The sequence below is a fragment of the Pogona vitticeps genome, chromosome 2 (assembly GCF_051106095.1).
Source record: "Pogona vitticeps strain Pit_001003342236 chromosome 2, PviZW2.1, whole genome shotgun sequence".
Taxonomy (NCBI): Eukaryota; Metazoa; Chordata; class Lepidosauria; order Squamata; family Agamidae; genus Pogona; species Pogona vitticeps.
Window position 1 is genome coordinate 270,450,556 of NC_135784.1, and position 13,368 is coordinate 270,463,923.

At 37.3% G+C, this 13,368-nt stretch overlaps 1 long non-coding RNA gene across 2 annotated transcripts in view; it reads left to right on the top strand.

Moving 5' to 3' along the window:
* Positions 1-13,368, top strand: part of LOC110073986 (uncharacterized) — a 150,732-nt gene that overhangs the window by 114,963 nt on the left and 22,401 nt on the right. The window contains exon 5 of one of the 2 annotated variants that reach the window (XR_013542202.1): positions 1,474-5,643. The exons of the other annotated variant lie outside the window; for it this stretch is intronic. This is a non-coding gene — a long non-coding RNA (uncharacterized LOC110073986). The remainder of the gene's footprint in view (positions 1-1,473; positions 5,644-13,368) is intronic. 2 annotated transcript variants of the gene reach the window in all.

Genomic DNA, 13,368 nt, shown 5'->3' on the forward strand with positions numbered 1-13,368 from the left:
TGAATCTGATCCTGTTCAGTGGGAAGATGATCACAACACACAACTAGTGTGGGGGCTGAGTCAGCACACAATGTTTATTTTGACAATATCTCTGCCAGTTACATAGACACATGCACATGGTTAGACTCTAACCATTGGAGAGTTGAATAAAAACTAGGGAAACCTGGGTTCAAATCCCTGCTTGCGCGAGTCACTCTGTCATTGTAACCTTCTTCACACAATTGCAGTGAGGGTGAAAAGAAAGAGGAGGACTTGTTATGCTTCCTTTATTTTTGTGAAAATATAGAAGTGATACTAATGTGAGAAAGAAAGAATAAATCATTGCACACAGGCAAATGTGCCTCCACTTATGTAATTGCATATGTATTCTGCTTTCCTTTCTGATAGAAAGAGACAGCCCAACTCTTCCATGGCCTGAGATGGGAAGTGAAATGTCACCCCTCCTGTAGTGCCTCCTCACAGATCCTGTGGCAGTGGTGGCTGCAACCAGTCATGCAAATGGATATCTCTACATCACAGCAGTTGTTTCCATAATTGCTCATAAAAGTGTGGCAATTTGAGCAAGATACTGCTTTAATTCATATATATATATAAATGATGGGCTCAGTCTCTTTTCATGACTTGACATGCAGTGATGGGGCTGTGTTTGCAAATATTTGAATTTGCATTGTGATGAAAGCAGCCTAGCATTTGACTGAACCCAGATTGAGCTGGTTGTGTGTAGGCACTTTTTGCAAGCCACTGCAACCCCGTCCTCTTTCTAAATACCTGTATGGATAGATGTGGTGTGTTAAAAGTCATGTGTATGGCCAGTTCACTGGCCAGTAGCCAATGCCCTGCTGAAACTTTAGAAAATCACAGTACTGTACACTTAAATGTGTTATCAATCAGGCATAGTTGTTCTTAGATCCTTGAAATATTCTAACTAGCAAGCAAAAACAAAGCAAAGCCTGGAAAATATAGACATGTACATAGCTTATTTTTAATTAGCAAGTCTTCTTTCAAAACTACTGCTGTCATCATAAATAGACATGCCAAAGAAGAACATTCTTCTGCTAAAAATCACCTACATTTGCTGCCATGGTATATATAGCCCATTTTAACTGCTACCTTGCTTAGATCAGAGGTGTCTTATTTTCTTCAGAAAACAGAGAGAGAGACTGCATAAAGCACACATATGCCAAAGGCTGAAAGGCTGCTACTTGTTAGGATGGCAAAGTGCTCAGTTTCTCCAGATAATTCCACCTGTCAGTTAAAACATGAACTTCGGATATTCAGCAGCCAATCTGAATTTTTTATTGGAAATATAATAATAAATATGCTGGATTTTTAATGTTAAAAACACCTCATGCTCTAAAAGCATGAATAAATAAAATAGGAGTTTCAGACAATGCTTTTTCAAATATTAGTACCATAGGAAAAAAAATCCAAGTGTTGTATTTGAACTCTCTCTTTTGCTTTCTTCTTTCATAGGAAAAAAAAATTAAAAGACAGCCAAAAAGCAGAAAGACAGAAGCCTGGTTCTGATCTTATGGTGCCACTTCTCATTCTTCATTAATGAAACATGCTGTGCCAAAGTCTTTGTGGAAAAGGAAGGTTTTCAGAAGGGATATGAAGTAAGAGAGAGAGACATCATCATCATGAAGGTGTTGTGAGAGGTAGTTCCAAGCCGAAGAGGAAAATAAATGAAAATAGGCTAAATCTTTTTTGAGGAACAGAAAGCTGAGGATGATGCACATTCTGTCACTAGAAGTGATCTGGGCTGGATTGAACAGGCAAGATCACTTAGGTTGTCACTAATATACAGTATACAACTGGTACAGAGCTCTTGATCATGGAGCATGTTTTGTTTATACAACAGGAAAGAGTATGGGTGAAAGCATCATGTCTGAAAAGAACTGAATTCTCATGAGAAAGCATCCTATTTCAGACATTCCCATTCACTAACATGCTTTTCACTATCATTCACACTTGTTGAAAAACAGCCTTGACAATTGCTCTGTGTATGGGTGAGCAGTGGATAACTGATGAAAAAAGGAGTCAGCTTTTGGGATTTTCCCCTGCTTGGGAAAATGGTAGTGAATGGTAGTGAACACAAGAGGGTATCCTGTAGAGCAGCCTTTCTCAACCTTTTTTTTTTTTTTGGCCACGGCCATAAACACAATATGAAGGCAATATAAGCTGAATCAGAATTGTATAAGTTGCATAATGAACCATATAAGATGGTGTGTGAATAATAGTTTCCAATCTGTAGCCCCCTTCAAATGTGCAAGAGCCCCCCGGGGACCATATGGCCCCCATTGAGAATGGCTGCTGCAGACCATCTTGACTGATGCCATTGGTGTTATCAATGTTTAGGCTGTCCTTTGCTGTGTAAAGACTGCCATCTTTTTTTCCCCCTGTTTGCAACAATGGGCCATTTATTAGCATTTTGAACCATGGTTATAGAAATGCAACAACCCACATTCATAAATCAAAGGATTTTTTTTTAAAAAAAAATGAATTGAATTAAATTATTGGCTGGCAAACTGCAGAGTGTACCTGTTAGTTAGCAGAGGGCAGGGAGGAAACAAGTGATTTTAATTAATCTTTTAAACCTGTGCAATAAATGAGGGGAGTGGAGGGTTATTACCTTCTTTGCTACTATCGGTATACTGAACGTCCTACTATATTCTTATTAATATATCAGTGATATAAATGTTGAACATATACAAAGTCGCCTTTAATGAATTGTGATGATCTTACATCAGGCTGGGCAAAGTGCAGCCCTTCATATATTTTTGGATTACCGCTCCCGTCAGTTGTAGTCAGCATAATGAATAATAAACGCGGGAAGGGACATACTTTGTTTACCTTTCTCTAACCTACTGAATTTAAATCTAAGGTCATTCCGCCATTACAAAGTCAGGAATTCAAATCCCTCAAAAAAAGAGAGAAACAGACTCTGTGGCATAGTGGCTAACTAAGAGCTTGATCAGACAAGTATCTGTCCCACTGTTTGGTACATGAAGGGGGAGGATTGGTTGGCTCTTTTTTCAAGCGATCATATGATGTAGTCACTACAGCAGTCCATTTTGCACCTTGACCCACACCTTTTTGTGCCCCTGTTAGGGCCTCTACTTTTTTGGTGCAGGTTGGTGGACAGATCCATTCACTGTGCATGTGATCACTGGGAATGAACCAAAATTAAGTCTTGCCACTGTCAAGACCACCAAAGCTCCTTCAGGTGTCAATTTTCCAATATTGTGAAGTAGTTTGATAAATGAGCCACTTCAGAATATTGGGAAACTGAACACTTCCCCTTCTCCTCTGCAGAGGGACAGGGGAAGTGAAATTTTAATTATCATTTTGCCTCTGCTAAATCATTGCTGAAGTGCTGAATCAGATTAAATTTAAAAATATTTTTCTTTGTATTTGTGTGAAATGGGCAGTTTCTCTATTGGCACTACGCACATAGCAAATAAAATATTTTTAAAAAATTAATATGAGTAATTCAGCACATCAGCGATAATCTAACAGGGACAAAGATGATAATTTCACTTCAGAGGAGCAGGGGAAGTGTTCAGTTTGCTGATATCCTGAAGTGGCTCACTTAGGGTTGCCTGAAGTCAGTATGCCATTTAAACAGGACGATCAGTATGCTGCTTGGATGTGAGGATCACACCAAATAGTATATTGCTCTTCCTCCTGAACTTAAGCAACTCTGTATAGACCATACCAGCTCACAACAAAAGGGTTGTTGTGGTCTCACCCTACGGCATTAATCAGGAGATTCTCATTGAAATCTATTTCTAATGTGAACTCACTAGCAAACCAATATTTGTCCACACCTTTGCCACATAATGCTGAACTACCCTACAAAACTGTTTTCAGGAATGCTTGAAGTAATGCATATGCAGCAACTGAAACTAAAATTATTATCATTATTTCCAAAAGAGATACACATGAAAGTAAACTAAAATTGTACTTGAGAATAATAGCTATGATAATAAGCTGGCTGACAAAGGTAAACGCACACAATAGTTGACTCATGCATTCTTGAATGCTTAGCTAATTGTGCTAAGAAATAGGAATTAGACAAAAACAACAAATAGAATGTTGAAATTGTAGAATCCTGAATAACATGTGATTGTATTTAGATAGGTAATGAGACAATACAAAAGAGGTCTTCATTTCATCTTTCATAATTACCTGGGAAAGATTTCAATTAATTACATACATTTGAGTAACAGAAAAGCTGTGGTAGATGTTTTATTTTGAATTAAATATGAAGCATTCTTCCAGCAGTGTTTTGTGTGTTCTCTTTGTTTCAGATTTACCAAACAATGTAAGTTCATTTTTGATGAAAATATAAGACAAATCTTTTCCTTTTTATCTGATTAGCTATTTGTTTAATATAAATCTCTGTATTTAAAAAAAAAGCTTGGACTTCAACCCTCATTGTGCTCTACTAACATATACAATAGATTCCCTTTAAATAAAATCATTTAACCAGCAGAACAGATTGTGAAGTGTGGTTGCTATTTCAATGGCAACGTTTTCAAGATCTCAGATTTTTCTGAAATGTAATATTACCAGTTCTAGACATGGTTCATATCTGAGTAAATAGGGACTGTTCTGCTGGGATTTCTGCCGAGAACATTGAGCTGAATGTGGCAAGCAGGATGTTGGATGTTTATTCCCGTTAACATTGGTAGAAGTTACTTCTATGCAACAGTTCGCTGACAGTAAGAACAGAGGATACTGCCCTATCGGGGCTGAAAGCCTTCTGCTTAGCACAGTAAAGCACAACAAAAGTAGGCCCATTGAATCAATGGGGGGTTGGTGAATTAACTCCTCCATATGTTCCACTGATTCTATGAGTCTATTCTAATTGTGACTTACTACACTAAGAAACAAGATTTCAGCAACCACGTCAGACCACAGATTCATCTAATCCCATATAGCTCATACCAACTAGCAACAGGTCTCTAGGATTTTCAGTGGGATTCCCTCTTTGCCCTGACTGGTTTGAACCTGTGATCTTTTGCATACAAAACATGGATTATGCCACTGAACCATGGTCCAATCAATGAAGCTATAATATTAATGATTGAATTACGGTGATCCTTTTCAATGTTTTCCAGGTAGAATATACTCAGAAGTGGTGTACCATTCCCTTCTGGGGGCATCCTGGGACTGTGCAGCTTGTCCAAGGCCACACAGGCTGGCTCTTCTGGGAAGCACAGTGAGGAATCAAACTCCCAACCAGATACCTAAACCACTGAGCTATCCAGCCAGCTTTTTACTGTCTACTATAAGGTTAATTAGATCACTAAGGCTGCCAAATACACAAACATTCATTTAAAGTTTTTCACTTAGCTCATGCATGAAGGCACCATCCTTCAGTGTTCTGTGTAGTCTACTCTCAGCAAAGTATTGATAAGGACTGCAGTTGCTTAGCTGTGCAAATAATGTGGATTTACTCAGAACAACTTTTCTGTGCTCTTACTCCTATGTACAGGTCTATTTATTTACTTATTTATCTCTGTAAACAGAGAGAGAGAGAGAGAGAAACAAGCTTACTTTTGGAGATATTTTACACAGAGGAAGGAAGACAGTGATTCAAAGATACTGAAACTGCAATGCTGTACCCATATACATGTAAGTTGTCACCATTTGTTATGGTAGGACTTACTTTCGAGAAACCATGTATAAGATTGTACATAGATGCTTTTTAAATGATAAGTCACATAAACTGCTGCGTTAGGCTGCATCACGACTCCCTCTCATCCATGTTTTGTTGTTCCGTGCTGCCATCTGACATGGCAACCCTTATTGAGTTTTCAAAGTATGTGATATTTTCCATGGCCAAGCAGGGATTTGAACCCATATCTCCTGAGTCATAGTCCACTATCTTTTATCCACTGCACCCCACTGGCTCTCTTAAGTATTCATAAGTACTTATGATTATTCCTGCAGTGGTACATCCACATTCAAGAATTTTCCCTCATAAAGGGTGATGCAGTTCTTGAGACAGTTTGGATCCAAGCCATTTAAGGCTTCATAGGTTAAAATCAACACTTTTTCTGCCTGGAAATGGATCAGCAGCTAGTGGAGCTGTTTTAATAAAGGGTCCCTGTGACCAGCCTCAGTTAGCAATCTGGCTGCTGAGATTTGGACCCACTGCTATTTCTAATACTGTTGTGTTTGTAATATTGTGCTGGTTTACAAATGTTGTAAACTACTTTGGGATTATTAAAATGGAAGTAGCATATTAACATTTTAAATTAATCGATCAAAGTCAGGCTTTAACCTCTTCTGAGGCAATAGTCCTTTCATGAACTGAAGACAGCTGACCTGATTTATGTGGTGGCATGTGTTACTTGCTCTTGAACAAGAAACAGTTGGTGATAGAATGTTTGGGCTTTGTGGGATTCAAGGACACTTGTATTCTCAGCTTTGGCTTCCGATATTTCTAAACTGGGGCCATCTAGCAAATAATTTTGTTGCAACTGCCTCTTCCTTATCTGGATAAGAGTAAGTAGTGAATAAGTGATTCGTGTGAGAAACATAAATGACTCTGGCGTTTCAGGTTGCAATTGATCAGTGGTGATGAGACTTTAAAATGAGAAGAGAATGATTTAACACTGAATGAACACTGTCTTCTTGATGTTACCTTCTTAAAGTCATTAACAGTGATTATCTACAAATTTAAAAATCTCTAAGTAAGCTCCATAGACCTTAAAGCTTTAAAAGAAATTTAAAAAATTAAATTGCCATAATTATGGGGCCAATCACCCCTTCCTGACAGAAACCCCGAAGGAAGGAAGGAACAGGGATGATATCTCTCTAATTGTTCTGTAAGAAGGATATAGTTGGATGGGTCCTCCTTTGCTCTGAAGTAGGCCGCCGATTTTGTGCCTTCCCTTGGTACATCTTGAGGTGGAAGCGGGTGTTTTTATCTTTTAAGTTACAGGCTGTTCATTCCTCCAAACCACAGAAGGAGCACATAGAATAGCAATGATATGGGCCAGAAGGGGACTTGAAAACAGCTTCCTAAGATGAGATTGCCTATCTCTGACACATTCATATTATACCCATGTATACTATGGACACTTGGTGTTTTTTTTTCCTTTTGGCTAAAAACCATTTTTGGTCCCTCTGAGAGGAAATTTCCTCTTTTATTTCTTATAGTCTGACTTAATTAGTACCAGATATACTAATATGCCTATTTTAATTTTATTAGAATAACCAAGCCAAAGTTGACACATGCCTTATTTACATCCTGGCTGGATTACTGTAACACAGTCTATGCAGCGCTGCTTGTGAAGAGTGTCAGGAAACTTTAGTGGGTCCAAAATGTAGCAGCTGGATTGTTAACTGGGGCTGGACACAGGGATCGCACAACACTCTTTTTCAGCAGCTCCACGGGCTGCAAATCCATTCCCAGGCAGAATTCAAAGTGCTGGTTCTAACCTATAAAGCCTTAAAGATAGCCTGGTCCAAACTATTTCAAGGACTCTATCTCCCATTATGAGCCTGCTTGGATGTTAAGATATCAAGAAACACCTTCCTCTCGATCCTGCCACCTTCACAGGTGCATTTGGTGGGGACATGGGAGAAAGCCTTCTGTGCTGCTGCTCCCAGACTCTGGAAATCTCTTCCATGGGAGGCCAAGCTGGCCCCATCTTTGCTGTCCTTCTGTAGGCAGGCAAAGACCTTTCTCTTCAGGCAAATTTGCCCTGAGTGAATGGCTGCCAAATGGTTTTTTTGAAATAGATTGTTGCATCTTACTGCATTTAATGTACTTTTGTGTTGCTTATGTTTTTTGGTATTGTATTCATTGCTCATTTGAGATTATATATTCATTGTTATTAATCTTAAATATTGCCTTTTAATTATTGTAAGCAACTTTGGGTCCTTTTTAAGGAGAAATGTGGGTTTAAATCAATCAATCAATCAATCAATCAATCAATCAATCAATCAATCAATCAATATCCAGTGTCTTCCAAGAATTATTTTCTAATTGGGGCCTGGCAGGTCAGCCTATTTTTTACTGCGATTTTAAACTTGCTGTGTATCAAGCTCCATCGAACATTGTGGGACTTACAGCCAAGTAGTAATGCATACAATCACGTTTTTAGATAGCTAATTAATACGATTAACAGTGAAATCTTATACATGTCTACTAAGAAGTAAGCCTCACAGAATTAAATACAACTTATTCCCACGTAAGTCCATGCACTACTACAGCATCATTCCACTAGTGCAAATGTATGCTACCATATGCACCAGAGAAAGCAATGGAACTCAACTGGCACACTGTTTTTACTCTGCTAATGTGAGATCGGACTGAGGCCATAGCATTTGCATTAGGTTCCTGGAGAATCCTCTCTGATGTAACTCGGATGTAACCAAATTCATTGGCCACAATTCAGTTCCAGAATTATGCATGAATGACTCCTATTATTTCAGAGTATACTTTGTTGAAATCAGTGGAACTTAGTTCTGATATGACATTTTTTGGGGGAAATTACAGATAAATTCAGCAGAATACAAGACTAAAAGAGAAAGCTGTGACATGTCAATATGGCATACTGTTTTCATCTGGGCCAAGATTTTAACACAGTTTTTGGAACATAAGATAGAAGAAGTGTTTAAGCTTTTCAGCTTGACATCCTTACAATTGTTTTTGTTAGCATATTAGGCAAGAAGTCTAGATTTCTACCTAAATTGTGTGAAGCCCAATTTTACCTCAAAGAGGTCTGTTGTTTCTGTCTGTCTTTTTCTCCCCCCACCCACCCACACATATACAGTGGTACCGCAGTTTACGAATGCCTCGGTTAGTGTAATTTTCAATTTACAAACAAAAATCCATTGAAAATAATGACTCAATTTACAATTTTTTCCGCAATACGAAGCAAGTTTGCATTGTGCTTGGGAGGTTTATAGCACCACCCCGTGCATGCATTCCTATGGGAAACCGTGTTTCAGTTTGCGAATTTTTCACATTACAAAACTTCCCAGAGAATGCATTAAATTCATAAACCGAGGTACCACTGTACACACAAGCACACTAGCAATAAAATCTTGATTTTGTTGGAACTGTCATAATTTGCTACAGGTCAGGTTTTTGGTATTATTAAAACTTTATTTTATCTAATGTTCTAATGTTTAATAGTACTAATTTAGGTATTAAAAAGAGAACTTTATCTAATGTTTACAGTATTCCTTTTAAATCTGTATAAAAACATATGGTATTTGAGTGTTTGTTTTTCTTCCTCCCTTTATTTTGGCTTTTAAATAGAAATGTTTGAGTAATAAGAATTTTAAAAACCTTCTCCCTGGTTTACTTAGAAACACAAAATGAAAATATTTCACATAGGAGAAAAATACCAATCCTGTTACTAACTCTATTTGTTTATAGGAGTGCTAGGACAATATCATTTCTACTTCTTGAAACCAAACAACAACAATTTAATTTACTGACGTAATTTGTATAAACTTTCACTGTATCTGCTAAATATTTTCCAACTGCTCTAAACTGGGTGGGGGTGGGGAATCCAGAAGGCAAACTAAGGATGAATAGAAACAATACTGGTCAGCTGCATGTGTTGCATGTTGTTTGAATGAGAAGTAATTTATCACTTCTGAAGTAAAAAGCTGTTTATTCCTGTGTCTCACTGTCTTTAAGAATCTTTACAATTTATCTGTTGGGGGGAAAGTGAGAAACTGTACTGTTATTAGCATATGAATAGTTGACACATGAAATTGGCTGTACAATAACAGAAGGACATTTGCTGTTGGTGTATGCACACAGACAAAGCAGCCATTTTGGGGGGAAAATGAAATGGTGTTGGGGTTAACCCTTTGCCTGTCTATCTGGTTTCACACTATTGCTTTGATAAGGATAGTCTGGGAGCAGGCGCTGAAATGCTGGGACACACAGCCACAGAAAGAGCTTAGTTTTTTTTTTTTTTAAAGGGCAAAACAATTCTAACTTAGAAGCTGTGTCCAGTATATTTCTATACATGATGTAAGAAGAAAGAGACTAAAAGTAAAAGGAAACAAGCAAATGGGAGCCAGAGAGAGACCGATGTTCATTTGTGCCAATGTGCTTGTATTTTTCTACGCCCTAAGGAGGCAATGCCAACCTATGTGGATTGTCCAGAAATGAAACATTGCCCCCCCCCACACACATACACTTTTTAAAAAAATCATGGCAACAACACTGTGGTCCTTGGGTCAGATGTGTGAAACTATTTCTCAGCAACGCTGCATACATCATTGAGGCCCAATGACGGGTTCTCAGTGGAAGTTGCCAGGCTACATTCATTTCAAAAGCAGGACCATTTGTTATCAAATTTAAATTAACTCTCTCCTCACTGAAGCCATAGATTTTTAAAGCAGCAGTTTGAAAAGCAAGAGAAAAAGAAAATGAACAGTAAATAATCCTCCCACCCATCACCACGTGTAACAACATAATTGGACATTTAATGCAGTACAGTATTCTGAATTCTATCTACTGATTTCTGTTTGTGTGATTCTGATGCCACTTTGGAGTCAGTGACTGTTTTTAAGTATGTATAACATGATTATCCATTTAACTTTCAAAAACTTTAGTACCCCAAGATGTTGTGATTTCCCTTTACATTAAATGTGCTAATTTATATGTACACACTTACTGGCACTAAACGGGCACATAGAGTAAAAAATTATTATTATTATTATTATTATTATTATTATTATTATTATTATTATTATTATTATTATTATTATTATTATTATTATTATTATTATTATTATTATTATTATTATTATTATTATTATTATTATTAAAAATACCAGGCACAGTCAATCAAAATTATGAAAACATTGATTGGTATTATATAACAGATACAAGTTTTAACCAAATCCTAAGTATCTGTTAAATATCGGCGCAGTATGTATGCTGTTCCTAATATTGCCAGTTTTTGTAGCTCTAATGGTGTGATTTCTGAGATCTGCAACTGCTTATAGTACTGGGTGAAATTTCTTGATATTGTTCCCAAAGCCACAATGACTACAAGGACCACTGAAGCGTGTTTCTTCCAGAGGCAAGATGTTTTGATTGCCAAGTCTCTATACTTTATTTCTTTTTCCAATTCTTTATTTTCAACTCTGGCATCCCTTTGAATTTCAATGTCAATGATCCAGACATTTCTTCATTCTATTACTCCTGTGTCTGGTGTGTAATGTTCAAAGTGTCTGGATCCAGAAATCCCACAAGATCTTGACTGCCTCAGTTTCTGACACCTTCTCTACCTGATGTTCCCATGGATTTTTAGAGGCTGGCAAGTTATATTTTTTGCATAACGACCAGTTCACTAATTTTGCCACTCTATCATTTCTAATTTTGTAATCTGTGCAGTCTTTGGACATTTGCAGATGAGGTGTGACACAGTTTCATCTTTTTCTTGGCAAAGTTGACATTTGCTGTTAGCATGAATTCCTTGAATCTAGCTTTCATCAGTGCTTGTTCTTTTGCAGCAAAAATCAAGCCTTTCATTTCTTAATAGTTTCCAGTTTTTGCAATACGCATGTTGAATTATTATCATGCTTTCCATCAATTCTCAGGTGTTGTCCATGTAAGGTTTATATTTCCAGCTGTTTAATTTATTTTCAAGTTGTTGTTTCTTATATTGAGCCTTTGTTTCTGTTGTTTTCAAAATATTCTCCATCTTCGCTGCCTTAGGTAATTTTTCTCTACTTGTACTTGTTCTTTTTTCTTCCTCTACTACCTGCTGTATTTGCAGTAATCCACAGCCCCCAATTTTTCATAATAAATATAATCTGTCCACATCACTTTTTGGATGTAGTGCATGATGCATGTTCATTCGTTTCTGCGGTTTTCATTCCAATTCTTCTAATTCATTATGGGTCCAATCTATTATTCCAGCTGGGTATCTAATTACTGAAACTGCACATGTGTTTATTGCTTTGATTGTATTTCCACCATTTAATTTTGATTTTAAGATTTTCCTCGAGCTTTTGATATATTCTCTTTTTGTCACTTCTTTAACTTTGTGTGCATGATGTTATCTGCTTCTAGTATTCCAACATATTCATAATTTTCATCACTTGATAGTGAAATTATAATATTGTCATTTTAAAACTCTATTCCATCTAGTTTTTTGATCTTGCCACATTGTATAGATAGAGCTGCACATTTGTCAATTCCAAGTTTCATTTGAATTTTTTAAATAAATATTTGCACTTTGTTTAGCAGAGGGATTCTATCTCTGTGGAACTTTTTGTATATAGTTTTAGGTCATCTATGTATAACAGATGATTGATTTTTCCAGCTTGTTGTGACATATGGTAGCCCAGTTCAGTTTTATTTAAATTTATTGACATGGAGATTAGTTAGATGTTAAACAGCAGTGGTTACAAAGAATCTCCTGGAAATTTCCCAACATCAAGGTCTTTACTCTTTCCCAGCATCAGGGTCTTTTCCAGGGAGTTTTCTTTTCTCATGAGATGGCCGAAGTATTGAAGCCTCAGCTTCAGGATCTGTCCTTCCAGTGAGCACTGAGGGTTGATTTCCTTTAGAATGGATAGGTTTGTTCTCCTTGCAGTCCAGATGACTCTCAAGAACCTCTTCCAGCACAACAATTCAAAAGCATCAATTATTCAGCAGTCAGCTTTCTTTATGGTCCAGCTCTCGCTTCTGTACATCACTACAGGAAAAACCATAGCTTTGACTATGCATAGTTTTGTTGGCAAGATGATGTCTCTGCTTTTTAAGATGCTGCCTAGGTTTGTCATCACTTTCCTCCCAAGAAGCAGGCGTCTTTTAATTTTGTGGCTGCTGTCACCATCTGCTGTGATCATGGAGCCCAAGAAGGTAAACTCTGTCACTGCCTCCATCTCTTCCCCTTCTATGTGCCAGGAGTTGATGGGATCAGTGGTCATGATCTTAGTTTTTTTTTATGTTGAGCTTCACCGCATTTACTTGCCTCTTAATCATTTCAGTTGTTATTACAATATCATTCTTTTGTTTTCCTTGAGTTTCTTTACAAATGTCTTTAATCTATGAGGCATTTTTGTTATGTCCAGTTGGGCTTTCCCAAATTTCTTTCTAAAATTTTAGAGCATCACCTTTATATGGTCCTAAATTTTTTTGCTCTGCATTTTCTCCTAGTTATGAATAATCCTTGGTTATTTTGAAATTGCCTGTTTTCTCTATACAGTGGTGCCCCGCATAGCGACGTTAATCCGTTCTGGATTAACATTGCTAAACACTTGCGGCAGCCATTTTGGGCACCCGGTGGCCATTTTGGAACCGCCGATCAGCTGTTTAAAAAAACATCGCAATGCGAAGATCGGTAATGCAATTTTCGGCCA